This window comes from Ranitomeya variabilis, chromosome 2 (assembly GCF_051348905.1).
Source record: "Ranitomeya variabilis isolate aRanVar5 chromosome 2, aRanVar5.hap1, whole genome shotgun sequence".
In the NCBI taxonomy this organism is placed as follows: domain Eukaryota; kingdom Metazoa; phylum Chordata; class Amphibia; order Anura; family Dendrobatidae; genus Ranitomeya; species Ranitomeya variabilis.
Genome location: NC_135233.1, coordinates 351,518,028 through 351,534,175, shown reverse-complemented (window position 1 = coordinate 351,534,175; position 16,148 = coordinate 351,518,028). Strand labels below are relative to the sequence as shown.

Genomic DNA, 16,148 nt, shown 5'->3' with positions numbered 1-16,148 from the left:
TGAAAAGGTTTGAAAACCCATTTAACTGTAAGAAAGAAAAAGAACTGACTGAGCAAAGGGGAGTACGGGGTCAGTGTTGACTCACGGAGAAGAATCTGTGCTCATTTACTGATCATGCTACAACTCTCCACGACCAATCTTGTATCACCGCCTCCGCCACCATCTTATCACCTCTGGCCTCTCTGCATTCCACTTTCTTTTCCCAAGATGTCCATAGGCATTATTATACCGTAATCACCAACTGTCCAGGGACATTATTACTTCCAGGCTAGGCCCAGCTTAAAGAAAGTGTAAACATAGCAAATCCTGGCCCAACTACTGAGCCGGAAAAAAATTATCGTAGTGGTCCGCAATTGTGTGAAACTGGCCTTACTATCTATTTTAGTCAGTGATTGCTGGGAATCCTGTCCCATGGATCAGCCACTGTCCCTTCGCTGCTTTTTCAGACATCATGCCATTTATCTCCCCACTTCTGGTAATGCAGATCATAAGAAGAGGCCATTCACACTGCTGTCCTCCTTTTTTTTAATCTGATCTAATGCTGGAGATGCCAGAGTGCTGATGTAAAGAGAGGCTGCTGACACTGCCGTTCTCCCTGTCTATCTGATCTAATACTGGTGATACTGGGGATGCTGAGGTAAGAGGGGGCTACTCACACTGCTGTCCACCATATATATCTGATCTAATACTGGCTGATCTAATACTGGAGATACCAGGAGTACGGAGGTAAGAAAAGGATGCTCACACTGCTGTCCACCCTGTCTATCTGATCTAATACTGGAGATACCTGCGGTGCTGAGGTAAGTGGAGGCCACACACTGCTGTCCAACCTGTCTATCTGACCTAATACTGGAGATACCAGGAGTGTTGAGATAAGAGGCTGCTCACCCTGCTCTCCACCCTGTCTATCTTATCTAATTCTGGAGATACCAGGGTGCTGAGGTAAGAAGAGGCTGCTCACACTGCTGTCCACTCAATCTGATCTAATGCTGGAGATTCCAGGGGGGCTGAGGTAAGAAGAGGCTGCTCACCCTGCTCTCCACCCTGTCTAACTTATCTAATTCTGGAGATACCAGGAGTGCTGAGGCAAGAAGAGGCCGCTCACACTGCTGCCACCCTGTCTATCTTACCTAATTCTGTAGATTCCAGGGGTGCTGAGGTAAGAAGAGGCTGCTCACACTGCTGTCCAACCTGTCTATCTGATCCAACACTGGAGATGCCAGGAGTGCTGAGGAAAGAAGAGGCTACACTCACTGCTGTCCACCATGTATATCTGATCTAATACTGGCTGATCTAATACTGGAGATACCAGGACTGCTGAGGTAAGAGGCTGCTCACCCTGCTATCCACTTTGTCTAACTTATCTAATTCTAGAGATACCAGGAGTGCTGAGGCAAGAAGAGGCCGCTCACACTGCTGCCACCATATCTATCTTATCTAATTCTGGAGATGCCAGGGTGCTGAGGTAAGAAGAGGCTGCTGACACTGCTGTTCTCCCTGTCTATCTGATCTAACACTGGAGATACCAGGAGTGCAGAGGTAAGGAGAGGATGCTCACACTACTGGCCACCCTGTTTATCTGATCTAATGCTGTAGATTCCAGGGGTGCTGAGGTAAGAAGAGGCTGCTCACACTGCTGCCACCCTGTCTATCTTATCTAATTCTGGAGATGCCAGGGTGCTGAGGTAAGAAGAGGCTGCTGACACTGCCGTTCTCCCTGTATCTGATCTAATACTGGAGATACCAGGAGTGCGGAGGTAAGGAGAGGATGCTCACACTGCTGTCTATCTGATCTAATGTTGCAGATACCAGGGTGCTGAGGTAAGAAGGGGCTGCTAACACTGCTGTCCACCTTGTCTGTCTGATCTAATGCTGGAGATTCCAGGGGTGCTGAGATAAGAAGAGGCAGCTCACACTTCTGTCCACCCTGTCTATCTGATCTAATACTGGAGACACCAGGGGTGCTGATGTAAGAGGCTGCTCACACTGCTTTCCACCCTGTCTATCTGATCTAATACTGGAGATACCAGGGGTGCTGAGGTAAGAAGAGGCTGCTCACACTGCTGTCCACCCTGTCTATCTGATCTAATACTGGATATACCAGGGGTGCTGAGGTAAGAAGAGGCTGCTCATTCTAGGATAGGTTTCTGTCAGTGTAACAAGACTCTGGTCACTTTACTATAGTGATTACCTCCCTAAAGAAAACAAGTGTAATTTGCTAGGTAAAGGTATTTAGGAATGTATTTATACTGACATTTCTTTTTATAGTTTATATTCCTTTTTCTCTTCTCAGAAAGTGCCAATAGTACAACCACAGCAGCTCTTCATCCCACAAAGTTTATTTTCTTTTTCCCTGTAGGCACTTTCTTCCTATTGCGAACACATGCACACTCAGCCCAAATTAGCATGTATTTATCTAATGTGTTTGGCCACATGAACTGCTGACCTTTATCTAAAGTGTAAACCTGACTTTAGCCTGGAGCTACATGGTGACTTTGGCCATCACACTGCTTGGCCATCCAAAGATTGCTCTATGCCGCCACTGCATTGTGGTGTAATACGGGTGACTGGGATAACATTGCGACCATCAGAGTACCGGGACTGCATCAAGCAAGTCGCACAAAAAAATCCAACTGGTTCTGACTTTTGTGGATTTTTTTTATCATGGTACCTTACGGGTTACAACGTGACCCCATTCACCTGCATTGTGTAGTGATGTCGCAGCAGCATAGAGCGGCCTTTGGTTGCAGATATTTCGTTCCTAATCCTTTTTAGAGAATTTATCTATTTGGGTGGCAATGAACATATTTGTAGGTTTTTTTGTTTTGTCTGTGTCGATGTGTGAGCTCGGAAGCTTTGTGCACAGACTCCAGCGAGGTGAGTCATATGTAACACACCCTGACCAGAGCATAGCCTGTCCTTAATTTGCTCCCAGCAGCTGCCTTGTGCAGAGTCTGGAATACTGGAATATCCTTTAACTCTTCTGAGACTGCCAGGAAGCGGTGTGGGGGCGTCTGTATGGGTACATTGGAAGGACATCAGAGGTAGAAAGGATTTCATGTCTGCCTGGAATGTGCAAACCTCACCCAGTAAATGACGTGCGTCGAAACCTTTCTTCCCATTCCCAACCACCCCCACCAATGCTTTTGAGACTGGGTCCGGTTCCGACCTGGTAGACATTACACTATGCCGTTCTTTCAGTATGCGGGGTATGACGTCATATTCCCATAGCTCGGCTAAAGATGTGATTTAATATCCCATTAGTATCCTGTCTAATTGGAAGGAACTTTTCCAGTTTGTTTGTTTGTTTTTTTTAGTCCAGATGTTCCGTGTACGAAACCTATGACAATGGTTGGGCCGCATTCAGCGCTGGGAATGTGTTAATTTTGGCGCTAAGCTGCATCATTAAAGGGGTTGGAATGAAAGCTTCTGAATTCTCACAGTGCGTGCATGGCATACTGTCAGGATTCATCAGTGTCGCGAGCCACATGACCGCAACTATGAGATTTGCATACTTCTGGCCACATTCCGTCTAGACGTCTGGCCTAGTGTGGCACGTCTAGTCGGAATGTGACCGCACATGTGCAAATCGCATACTTGTAATCACATGACCGCCCGCTCTTGGCACTGGAAAATCCTGACAGCGTGTGTAGTGCGCACTCTGAGGAGTCACAAGACTGCAGTCACGTCCTTAAAGCATCTGTATGGAAACTAAATACAATTTCCAATGTTAAGAATTGCTATGCATTCCACAAGGATGATTTTTTTTTTTTTTTTTTTTTTTTTTACACTCCTATTAAGTTTAATGGGAAAGTCAGATCTAAAAACAAAACAAAAAACGATCAGATCAGTGCATATTGTGATTTCTGAACACAGACCATCAGTTAAAAAAAAAAAAAACAGATTTAATCATGAGGCCACAAATTTTTGCTCAAAATTGCTGTAAATAATATAGATTTTTTTCCTAAAAATATTTTCATCTTTTTAAATGTTCTTAATGGAAGCCTTTGATTAGGGATTTTGTCCTGTTGTTGGATAATTTCCACAGTGCGGTCTGGTGCTGGAGCCGCGCCGGTCTCATGTCTGATCCGCTTCCCATTTTAAGGTGAAAATATCTCCTGTCACCTGCAACGTCTGGATCATTCCTCGTCCATTTCTGGAAGATTTGTAGCTATTGACAGGATCGTCTTCCCTTGTGTAACTTCCCGGTAGACATGACTCCCCACATGATCGGATGCTGGTGGGGGGCGCGCACACATGAGAAAAGTGAGCTAATCATCATGTGTCGGGACTTATACTAAGCAACCAGGTATTCTAAAGGGGAACCCCGCATTTACACATCAGTGCATTATTCCGCTAACACCATTGATTTTCATCGGAATTGTGTAATACTTCATTTTGCCTGTGGTGGCGCTGCAGGTAAACTTAATTTACAGTTATGGTCTCCTGCAGATTACAGCTGATTGTTTGATGGGTGGTCACATTTTGTCATCTGTTGATCTTTTTAATTTAAAAAAACTAACAAAACAGAGCTGATTCTTTATTGTTTTTGCGCTTTTTTTTGTCTAGGGTTTTTTTTTTCGCTTTTTTAAAAATGTTATATATTTTTCATGTTTGATTTTTATGTTTTTCATTTTACAGGCAATGTTTGGGTTTCCACATTTTTTGGGTTGATTTAAACTAATGCAACTTTAAAAAAAAAAAAAAAAAAAAAAGTTGCACAAGTTTTGCGCAATTGTGCAGGTATTTTATGGAAACCTGAAAGTTTTGGCAAAGTTTGCAGTATTTTTTAGTCTCTGGGTCTACCTGGGATCACCAAGCACTGGGTTATGAATGGAGCAGCGGTTTCACCATAAACCTGAAGAAATGGTAATATATGATTGACATCCGGCAGGGTTAGGTGCGATTTAAGAACTTGGCCAGCAGGTGGAGCTGCTGACACTTTATGGCATCTTTTCCATAGGGCAGGGAGCCTTTGATTGAGGCGCGCCTGTCACTTTAAGATCGGTCCATTGCATAGGTTTTGTATGTTCTTGGAAATGCAATCTGTTGCTCCCTGTTATCAGCCGTTTAGGGCTGTGAAGAAACCTTCTATGCCTGGCAGCTGCCATTATATTTTTTTATTTTAGTTGAATCCTAAGGCAGCCATATACCTTGGATCGCTTTTTGGTGAGAGTCCGGACCGCCGACAGCTATTTTGGTGATCAGAGCATGCTGGGAGTTATAGTTTCACAACTGCTATTTAATTACATCCACATATCAGATGTGTCGCTCACCCCTTTAATTGGCTCGCACCCCCATATAGAGAAGTGCGAGGGTCGCCTACCGACTAGTTGTATGGTCACTAGGCGCTCATCACAACCAGATGAAATGAACCCCTAATGCTCGTAGATCCAGTAGGGATCATTAACGAAAGCTGATAACAGAGAATAATTGCATGACATTTAAAGGGGTATTTTGGTTGCAGCCAGTAAAGATGGCATTTGTTGTACAATGAATAGTCCTACAACTTTCCAATCTAGTTTGTGTCAATTCATCACCGTTTTCAAGATCTCTGCTTGCTGTCATAAAATGATCACTCTATCGGCACACTGTGGACCGTAACGTGCCGTGCACCCGTCACATGACCTGGACAAGCAGAGGTCCTGAAAAGTGCAAAGAATTGATACAGTAAATATATTGGAAATTTGCATCACGCTCCAGAGCGTCATTTACCCCGACCCCCTTCAAGGGGTAAATTGTACAAAAAAATACTATAAGAAAAAAAAATGAAAATATTTAATTTTCCCAAAAAACAATCTTGTCTTTAGACATTATATGTTTTATTTTTTTTTTTCTTAATTTTTTATTTGTTTGTTTTTTGCTTCAGCAATGATGTAAAAATCTACCAAATATTTATTGATATTGACATAATTTCCTGTCTTCTTCCTCCGGATTCTAAATTTAGGGGGAAGAATTCGTCAGATGCCAGATACTTTGTAACACAAGGATGGAATCCAAGACACTGTCACAGAGGAGGAGGCCGAGGAGGTGGCCGGAAAGAAGGCAGATTTGCATATTCAAGCTGCATGCAGCCAATCAGCAGGGAGCTGGGCGGAGCTATGGTGATTGGATCCTTCCTAAGGAGCATGCGTGGATTGATGGGTAACAAAGCAGGAGCCTGAGTCGCTGCATTTGGGATTCTCCGCTGGGAAGGACTGAGCTGGGATTGTTCTCCTGCTGACCCTGAGCACTGGGAGTCGTCCACCCTGGACTGGGAGCCCTCCTGTCTCTGGTGAGTGGTCTGTGGCATTACTGGGGGGCTCTCCCTAATCAATGAGGCAGGGGGGCATTTCATCTGGATTTACAGGAAGGCAGTGGGCAGATGCTGAATTCTGCATCTGGGAACCTGAGGGCTGTGCGGCGTGATGTGTGCAGGTGTTCAGTGCACGATGTGGCGGATTATACGTGTAGGTCGCAGTGCTTTTTATTTTTTTCATTTTTTTTTTTAATATATATATATATTTTTTGTATTTTTTTGTCTTAATGGAGTCAATGTAACCCCTGCAGTGTCTCCAGTGCGTGCACATAGGGATATCTAGGCATACACGCAGACCCCCATCGTTACCCCCAGCAGATGACGAGTGTTTGCCTCCCCGGTGTTCCGGGGCAGAGTTGGCACACTTGCCGTATGTGAGTATCCGCTATACAGTATGTGTGTGGCCTTATGAGAGAAGGCATTAACCACGCGTGTGCTGGGGAGGAGCGGAAGGTCGGGGGGCTCCTTTCTGTGATTCATCGCAGCTGCCAAACTGTTTTTGGTTCTGGGATTTCATTGATTTTATGGATTTTTGGCCGAGCCGACGAGCGGCGCTGTGCCAGGGCTTGAGATGTGCCAGCCGAGGTGCTGCACGCCTGCGTGTGTTGCTGCAGATATTATACATGTATAGAAACGACAGTGTGCAGTGCACCGAGCCCCCTCATTACCAACACAACTAGATTTACCTGTCCTACCGTACCTCTCCATAACACAGAGCCCCCTCTATATACATTACCTGCCCTACCGTACCTCTCCATAACACCGAGCCCCCTCTATATACAGTACATTACCACACCACTAGATTACCTGCCCTACCATACCTCTCTATAACACCATGCCCCCTCTATATACATTACCTGCTCTACCATACCTCTCTATAACACCGAGCCCCCTCTATATACATTACCACACCACTAGATTACCTGCCCTACCATACCTCTCCAAAACACCATGCCCCCTCTATATACATTACCTGCTCTACCACTCCTCTCTATAACACCGAGCCCCCTCTATATACATTACCACATCACTAGATTACCTGCCCTACCATACCTCTCTATAACACCATGCCCCCTCTATATACACAACCTGCTCTACCATACCTCTCTATAACACCGAGCCCCCTCTATATACATTACCACACCACTAGATTACCTGCCCTACCATACCTCTCTATAACACCATGCCCCCTCTATATACATTACCTGCTCTACCACTCCTCTCTATAACACCGAGCCCCCTCTATATACATTACCACACCACTAGATTACCTGCCCTACCATACCTCTCTATAACACCATGCCCCCTCTATATACATTACCTGCTCTACCACTCCTCTCTATAACACCGAGCCCCCTCTATATACATTACCACATCACTAGATTACCTGCCCTACCATGCCCCCTCTATATACATTACCTGCTCTACCATTCCTCTCTATAACACCGAGCCCCCTCTATATACATTACCACACCACTAGATTACCTGCCCTACCATACCTCTCCATAACACTGAGCCCCCTCTATATACACTGCTCAAAAAAATAAAGGGAACACTAAAATACCATATCTTAGATATATCTGAATGAAATATTCCAGTTGCAAATTTGTATTCATTGCATAGTGGAATGTGTTGAGAACAATAAAACCTAACAATTATCAATGTAAATCACAACTAATATCCCACGGAGGTCTGGACTTGGAATGATGCTCAAAATCAAAGTGGAAAATCAAATTACAGGCTGATCCAACTTCAGTGGAAATGCTTCAAGACAAGGAAATGATGCTCAGTAGTGTGTGTGGCCTCCACGTGCCTGTGTGACCTCCCTACAACGCCTGGGCATGCTCCTGATGAGGCGGAGGATGGTCTCCTGAGGGATTTCCTCCCAGACCTGGACTAAAGCATCCGCCAACTCCTGGACTGTCTGTGGTGCAATGGGACAATCGGATTCAGGTCTGCGGACATGCTGCGATCTAAAAAGACGCGCCGCATGTCCGGAATCGCAGGGCCGCCGGATGCGTGTTACCACGCATAGTGGAGACGGGATTTCATAAAATCCCCTCCACTATGCTGTAACATCTGGACGCTGAGGATTGAACGCCGCGGCTCCACGCGCGTTCAATCCGCAGCTATTCCGGATGTAATACGGCCTGTGGCCACATACCCTTATGCCTTCATCTTGCAGGAACTGCTGACACACTCCAGCCACATGAGGTCTGGCATTGTCCTGCATTAGGAGGAACCCAGGGCCAACCGCACCAGCATATGGTCTCACAAGGGGTCTGAGGATCTCATCTCGGTACCTAATGGCAGTCAGGCTACCTTTGGCAAGCACATGGAGGGCTGTGCGGCCCTCCAAAGAAATGCCACCCCACACCATTACTGACCCACTGCCAAACCGGTCATGCTGAAGGATGTTGCAGGCAGATCGCTCTCCATGGCGTCTCCAGACTCTGTCACTTCTGTCACATGTGCTCAGTGTGAACCTGCTTTCATCTGTGAAGAGCACAGGGCGCCAGGGGCAAATTTGCCAATCCTGGTGTTCTGTGGCAAATGCCAAGCGTCCTGCACGGTGTTGGGCTGTGAGCACAACCTCCATCTGTGGACGTCGGGCACTCAGGCCATCCTCATGGTTGTTGCCTTCCTACATCTCCTGGTGTACTGGCCTGTCTCCTGGTAGCGCCTCCAGCCTCTGGACACTACGCTGACAGACACAGCAAACCTTCTTGCCACAGCTCGCATTGATGTGCCATCCTGGATGAGCTGCATTACCTGAGCCACTTGTGTGGGTTGTAGAGTCCATCTCATGCTACCACAAGTGTGAAAGCACAACCAACATTCAAAAGTGACCAAAACATCAGCCAGAAAGCATTGGTACTGAGATGGGGTCTGTGGTCCCCACCTGCAGAACCACTCCTTTATTGAGGGTGTCTTGATAATTGCCAATAATTTCCATCTGTTGTCTACTCCATTTGCACAACAGCATGTGAAATTGATTGTCAATCAGTGTTGCTTCCTAAGTGGACAGTTTGATTTCACAGAAGTTTGATTTACTTGGAGTTATATTCTGTTGTTTAAGTGTTCCCTTTATTTTTTTGAGCAGTGTACATTACCACACCACCAGATTTACCTGCCCTACCATACCTCTCTGTAACACCATGCCCCCTCTATATACATTACCACTAGATTTATATATCCTGCCATACCTCTCCATGCCGGGTGGACCGGTACATTGCTGTTGCTTAGTCTTCACCCGTCGGGGCCCTATAGGACCCATGCCTGTGGCATTATAGGGGTGAGTCAGGGGCAGACATTGGTGGTAAGGGGCCACTACCATCTCCAGATCAGGAGGAATTATTCATTATGAGGTGTCTGGCTGCAGGGGGCCCCTATACTGTTCTTGCCCGGGGGCCCCTTCGGTCTGTATCCTCTCCTGTGACACGTATGTGTGGCCCCTCGCACAGCCCGGCGGCCTTGGCACAGCTCTTGCCCTCTTGTCCGGGAGTATTGTATGAATGGGCAGCAGCGTCCGTGATCAGCTTGTGTGATAGATTTCAGCCAGACAGGACACGTGTGTTTCCTCCATCATCTGTCTGCACCGCTGGGGGATGAGGCCTCGCCAACCCGTCCATTACGCCTCTGGGGCGGGCGTCTCGCGTATACCCATTATGTGCCGGAGTGTGGGTCGGATACGGACTCACGGTCACCATTCCACGCTGATTGATTTTTCATCTTTAGAGCTGACAGACAATTTGGAGATGTGATGGGGGGGTCTGTCGGTGCTAGAGGGGTCCGGTGTATTGTACCTTGTGTGACCACCAACCTGCAGCATCCTAGCTATTGTAAAACTACAGTTCCTAGCATGCCCAGACTCCCTCTCCTGGGAGTTGTAGTTCGAGACTACACGTTAGAAATTCACTGACTGAGTGCGGACCACAGTGTCCGGACCACCCAAACTCAACAGCCTCACGAATGCCTGTGAGTCCAGGATAGGAGACCGATTGACAGTCGGACGTAATAAACCGACCACTCGAATATAGCATCCTACAATAACCTGTCGGGGTGGAGGACAGTATCACTCCTACATGGCCGCATTGTCCACTTTGCCGTCAGGTTGAGATTAAAAAAAATGTAAAGTGTATGATCGATTTCAATAAATATATATAATGCTAAAAATTATGAAGAACATGCATGACATAGACTAACCCTTCATTTTAAAGTGTAATACTACTTCTTACCTGCGGAGGCACTGCAGAAAAACCAACACTTGTGTCTGGGTCCCCGTTCCCCCCTCCCAACAAGTCTTTAATCAATGCATTTTTAGAGCACCTCTCTAATCAAACAAGGTTGTTTAAAAGTGGACAATCCCTTTATATAGAATCCATCATCAGATTTTGTTATGTAATCTGACAGCATCGTAATGTAGGGGCTGAGATCCTGATTCTGGCAATGTATCACTTAATTTACTGGATGCAGCAGTTGTGATACAATCACACTTTTCTCTGCTGCAGGTCTAGCAGAGCTCGGAATGCTGAGCTGTGTATAACTCCGCCCACATCACCGCTGATCAGTTAGGGGCGTGGTTGGACTAGGAGGCACGAGACACCTAGTCCTGTAGTGATAATCTCCTACTGATAAAACACTGATTTTATTGCAATAGCAAAACACAACCTAGTAAGTGACACATCACTGGAATCAGCGTCTCTGCCCCTACCTCATGCTGCTCTCAGGTTACATAGCAAAAACCTCCTGACAGATTCCCTTTATATGCCTTCATAATGATGAGTTTTCCTGCAGTTACGTAGTCTGGGGTGGTGTCACGTGGATAGTTTACCCTGGGTGCAAAATTCTTCTGGGGCATTGTTAATTTTGGAGGGGGCACTTATTAAGCATCCTTACTTTTTAAAGGGGCATTAATACTTTCTTAAAGAGTGCATTATTACTGTGGCATTAATCCCACACTACGCCAGTGATGGTTCCAGTATAAGTCACCATGTTACCCCATTACTTGCTGTAAATATTGTGTGCCAGGCAATAAGCTGGATATTTCCAGTCAACGAGAATCCCCCTGATCTGAGCATGATGTGGTCCTATGGGACCGCCGATCTCCTTATTTATGGGAATGGAGGTTTCGTTGTTCTCTCCACCGCTCCGTGTTTTCCACCTTACAGAGTTCTGACTTTGTCTGCGGAGCTTGAATTCCCTGCGAGCAAGCAGTTTTATTACCGCATCCCTTCTACAAGTTCTGACGGCACTGTGTTTAAAGATATTGCAGCGTAATCGATGCATCATTTACCAGGAGCTATTGAAAAACACCTTGTGCAAGATGCCTACTTGCTGTCAGTGAATGGAAACGTTCTTTACACTTCTTTGAAACACCAAATGCCACTTTTACACGACATGTTGTTTTTTTGTAACAGTTTTTGTAGATCGAGACCAGAAGTAGATGATAAAAAGCCCCAAAACGGCAACTTTTTTCCAGTAAACCCTTAATTTTAACTTGCATATAATGATGAGTGGGTGCTACTTACATAAAAGTGGAGATCTTTTTTTTTCTTCTAATTTTTCTTCTCATTTTTCTTCTAATTTTTCTTCTCATTTTTCTTTTTTTCCCCCTCTTTTTTTTCCCCTCTTTTTTCCCCTCTTTTTTCTCCCTCTTTTTTTCCCTTTTTTTCCCCTCTTTTTTCCTTTTTTTCCCCTCTTTTTTCCCCTCTTTTTTTCCCCTCTTTTTTTCCCCCTTTTTTTCCCCTTTTTTTTCCCCTTTTTTTTTCCCCCTCTTTTTTCCCCCTCTTTTTTTCCCCTTTTTTTTCCCTTCTTTTTTTCCCCCTCTTTTTCCCCTCTTTTTCCCCTCTTTTTTCCCCTTTTTTTTCCTCTTTTTTTTTCCTCTTTTTTTTCCTCTTTTTTTTCCCCTTTTTTTCCTTTTTTTTCCCCTCTTTTTTTCCCCCTCTTTTTTCCCCCTCTTTTTTTTCCCCTCTTTTTTTTTTCCCCTCTTTTTTTTCCCTCTTTTTTTTCTGAAAACTAATGCACGTCACAATTTTAAGATTTTATATTTTTTAAATATTCATAAAACCTATGTGTCCTTTCCTTTACACTTGGCTACTTTGTGCTGGTATCACATAAAATCCCAGTAAAATACATTTAAGTTTGTAGGTGTAACGTGGAAAAGTTCAGGGGTGTGAATACTTTTTCAAGGCACTGTATATAGCATGTGACGTAATGCCAAACCCAATATGATGATCACAGTGGCTCCAAGGTGGCGTATCGCTCTGACATCTGCCGTCTAATGCTTCCCTGTGCATTGTATTACGGTATATGATTTCTGCTATGTCCTTCACTGAGATTACGGGCAGAAAATCTGCAACGTCTACTAAAGTATCAACTCTACCCGGCCCCCAAAAAATGACCGCCACAGCGGACATTCACCTATGGATTACAGCATGATCAGATTAAACATGGAGCAAGGTCATCAGGGACTCCATTATTCGCTAATCTTAAATCATGGTCCTTATTTAGAAACTGTATATCATTATTATTGTTCCAGAAGCGTTCGTCGCTGGTATTTTTGCACTATTTAGCGGTATTATGTGAGCAGTTTATAATAATCCATAGAGGCATTACCTGGGGGTAGGGAGGGTTCTTATCATTTTTTTAATCCTATATCGTTCCTAATTACCGACCATAATTTAAGATTAAACAATGAAGGGAACCTTCATAATACCGCCAAACAGTGCAAAATACCAGTGCAGTGCCCTGCTGAAAAAGTAATGATAAATGATTGTCCTTATTTAGGAACTGTATGTCATTATTATTCCAGGAGCGTACATTGCTAGTATTTTTTCACTGTTTGGCGGTATTATGTGAGCAGTGTATGTAATACTGCATAGTGATGTTACTTGGGTGGGGGGGGGGTGTCCCCATCATTCTCTAATCTTATACAGTTCATAAATAAGAACCATAGTGTAAGATTTAGAAAAGGATGGGTGCCCCCAAGAAATGCCACCGTGCACCAATATGCACTGCTCATATAATACCGCCAAACAGTGCAAAAATACCACCGCTATGCCTTGGTGCAATAATGATAGTGTACAGTTCTTAAATGAGGATTTATCAGTCTTATTCTAGCAGCACTGGTATTTTTGCACTGTTTGGCGGTATTATGTGAGAAGCATCATTTTACATAGTGTCATTACTTGAGGGTTTCCATCATTCTCTTATCTTAAATTATGGTCGTTGTATAGGAACTGTATGACATTATCATTGCCTTAGGGCGCAGCGTTGGTATTTGTGCACGTCTTGGCGGCATTATATAGTGGCATTACTTGGGACTTCCCATCATTCTGTAAATCTTACATTATGGTCCTTATTTAGGAATGGCATGACATTAGAGAATGATGGGAACCACAAGTAATGCCACTATGCATATAATACCGCCAAACAGTGCACAGAATACAAGCGCTGTCCCTGCTGCAATAATAATAATTATAAATCATGGTCTTTATTTAGGGACCGTATGTCATTATTATTGCAGCAGGGCATGGCGATGGTATTTTGTGCACTGTTTGGCAGTATTATAAGCCGTATATAATACTGCAAAGTGGCATTACAAGGTACCTAACTGTTATTTAGTGCATATTACGGTATATTCTGTATCCTATTTACCCCAGAGAGGACCACAGATCTCCGTATATATGGTAACCCGCCCCCCAGCTGCACGGAGACGGGCTGCAGTATACACGTAGACCTGGCCGGGGATCTGACGGCTGAAGGACGGCTGCTGACAATTCCATATTTCTTATTAATGAGTCTGGTCCTGAGAGCACGGCCTATTTCTTATCAGTCCCTGCTACATTATGTACGATAATAAGCTCAGCTCAGGACAGGAAGTTTATTCTCCGGAGAGGGATTGAAGTAAAATCGATAATCATTGGACGTCTGTGCGCTCGCCATACATTAATGAGCCTGCACCGAGGGACCTATAGATTGAGTAGAATTTGCTACTATGTATATTACTGTCAGAAATATCCAGACCGAATGTCGCACTTTGCTAGAAGAGATGATATATTGTATACAGTATGGGGGAGCTTTGTAAATATAGGGGTACAGAGATGGCAGTCTGATGGGGGAAAGACTGGATCATTGGGGCATTAATTCGCCTACGCTTGGCTGTACCCATAATTGCAAAGTTCCAAACTTTCTCGGGCATCGGGTGCTTAATGGTATGGGATTCCATGGCCGAGCAGCAGCATGCAGCCTTACATCACCAAGCACAATGCTGAGCGTTGGATGGAGTGGTGTAAAGCCGCCACCACTGGACTCTGGAGGAGACGTGTTCTGTGCAGTGATGGATCACACTTTTCTATCTGGCTTCTGATGGAGGAGTCTGAGTTTGGTGATTCCAGGAGAACATTATCCGCCGGTCTGCATTGTGCCTCCTGTGCAGGTTGTGGAGAAGGGATAATGTTATCGGGTTGTTTTTCAAGGATCGGACTCGTCACGGGGAAGGAAAATGTTAATCCTTCAGCACAAGACATTGTGGACAATTATAGCCTCCAGTGTTGTGGGAACAGTTTGGAGAAGACCCTTTTCTGTTCCCTATGACTGTGCCCAGTGTACAAGGTCCATGCAGACACGGTTGGTGGAGTTTGGTGGGAAGAACGTGGACCTCAACCTCCTCCAACATCATGGGATGAACTAGAATGGAGATTATGAGACCGGCCTCTCCCCAACATCAGGGTCTGACCTCACAAATGCTCTTCTGGATGAAGGGGCAAACATTCCCACAGACACCTCCAAAATCTCGTAGAAAACCTTCCCAGAAAAGCGGAAGATATAATATCCTCAAAGTGTGGACTGACTCCTTATTAATGTCTCTGGGTGTAGAATGGGAGGTCAGAAGAGCCCCTGCACGTCTCGTGTGGAGGGGGCACATACTTTTTGTCCTAATGGTGCAGATTTTTCATGCTTGCTAATTATTTCAAATTTTTGGGAAATAGTCTCGACAAAATTGTGATTTTCGAGGCCAAAAAGGAATCCGGAATACTCGAATACTGCCCACAAATGTGTGCTTCTGGTGCTGTAGAGGAGAACCCCAACATGCCAGGGATGGGACTGGAGCACCCCTAAATTGCCAACACTAATTTGAGTAATCATGGATTTTCTTTTGGGTCCCAGAAGTTTCTGTAGCTTCTTAAGTTCATTCTTCCATTTTTCCATCTTTATTATAATTGGCGTCTGGGGTGGAAATCTCAGTCATATTGTGATGATCCATCAGATAAGGAGCGATCATCAGGCTCTATGGGTATTCTTGGCTTTGGCAGCTGCAGAGCATGCACATGAGATCTCCTCCAGAAGGAAGAAACCTCTCGATAGTCCCCCCTGTGGGAAGCTACAACCACTGGACCCCCACTGATCCTAAGAATGGGGCTCTGCAGGGACCTGTCTGAATGGGACACCAGTGATTTGGGTCTTTCCTGACTTTTTAGTCCTCATACAGATTTGTTACTTCTTTCTAGTGGCAGATGTGACAGATCCCCCATAAACATGGTTGAGGCGGCCGCGGATCACCAAGTACCTGCTGTTCCGAGGACCCTTGCCACCTGTAGGACAGACACATACCAGGCCTGATTTCTGTGCATATTGTTGCACTAATCCCATCAGTTGCATTGAATGAGGGTCCGCTGCAGGCAAGAGGGGGATTTATGCCTCTCACAGCCAGCTACCAGCCGCCGGCGGACATGACAATTGCTTCAGGTTCAGTTTTGGACATGAACGGCTGCTCCATTAGTCAATATGGTGTAGTTTATTACCGGCTGAAATAATATCCACCAAGACCTACAAATAGTAAAAGACT

General features: G+C 45.0%; 1 protein-coding gene across 2 annotated transcripts in view; it reads left to right on the top strand.

Annotated features, from left to right (window-relative positions):
- Nucleotides 1-3,950: 3,950 nt before the first annotated feature.
- The window catches only part of NUMBL (NUMB like endocytic adaptor protein), an 80,302-nt gene continuing 68,104 nt past the window's right edge, over nucleotides 3,951-16,148 (top strand). Inside the window, exons 1-2 of one of the 2 annotated variants that reach the window (XM_077285582.1) lie at nucleotides 3,951-4,309; nucleotides 5,948-6,274. The gene's annotated coding sequence lies outside the window, so the exon portion shown is untranslated. Of the gene's footprint in view, nucleotides 4,310-5,832; nucleotides 6,275-16,148 lie in introns of those variants that run through there. The other variant, XM_077285583.1, reaches the window with a different exon arrangement.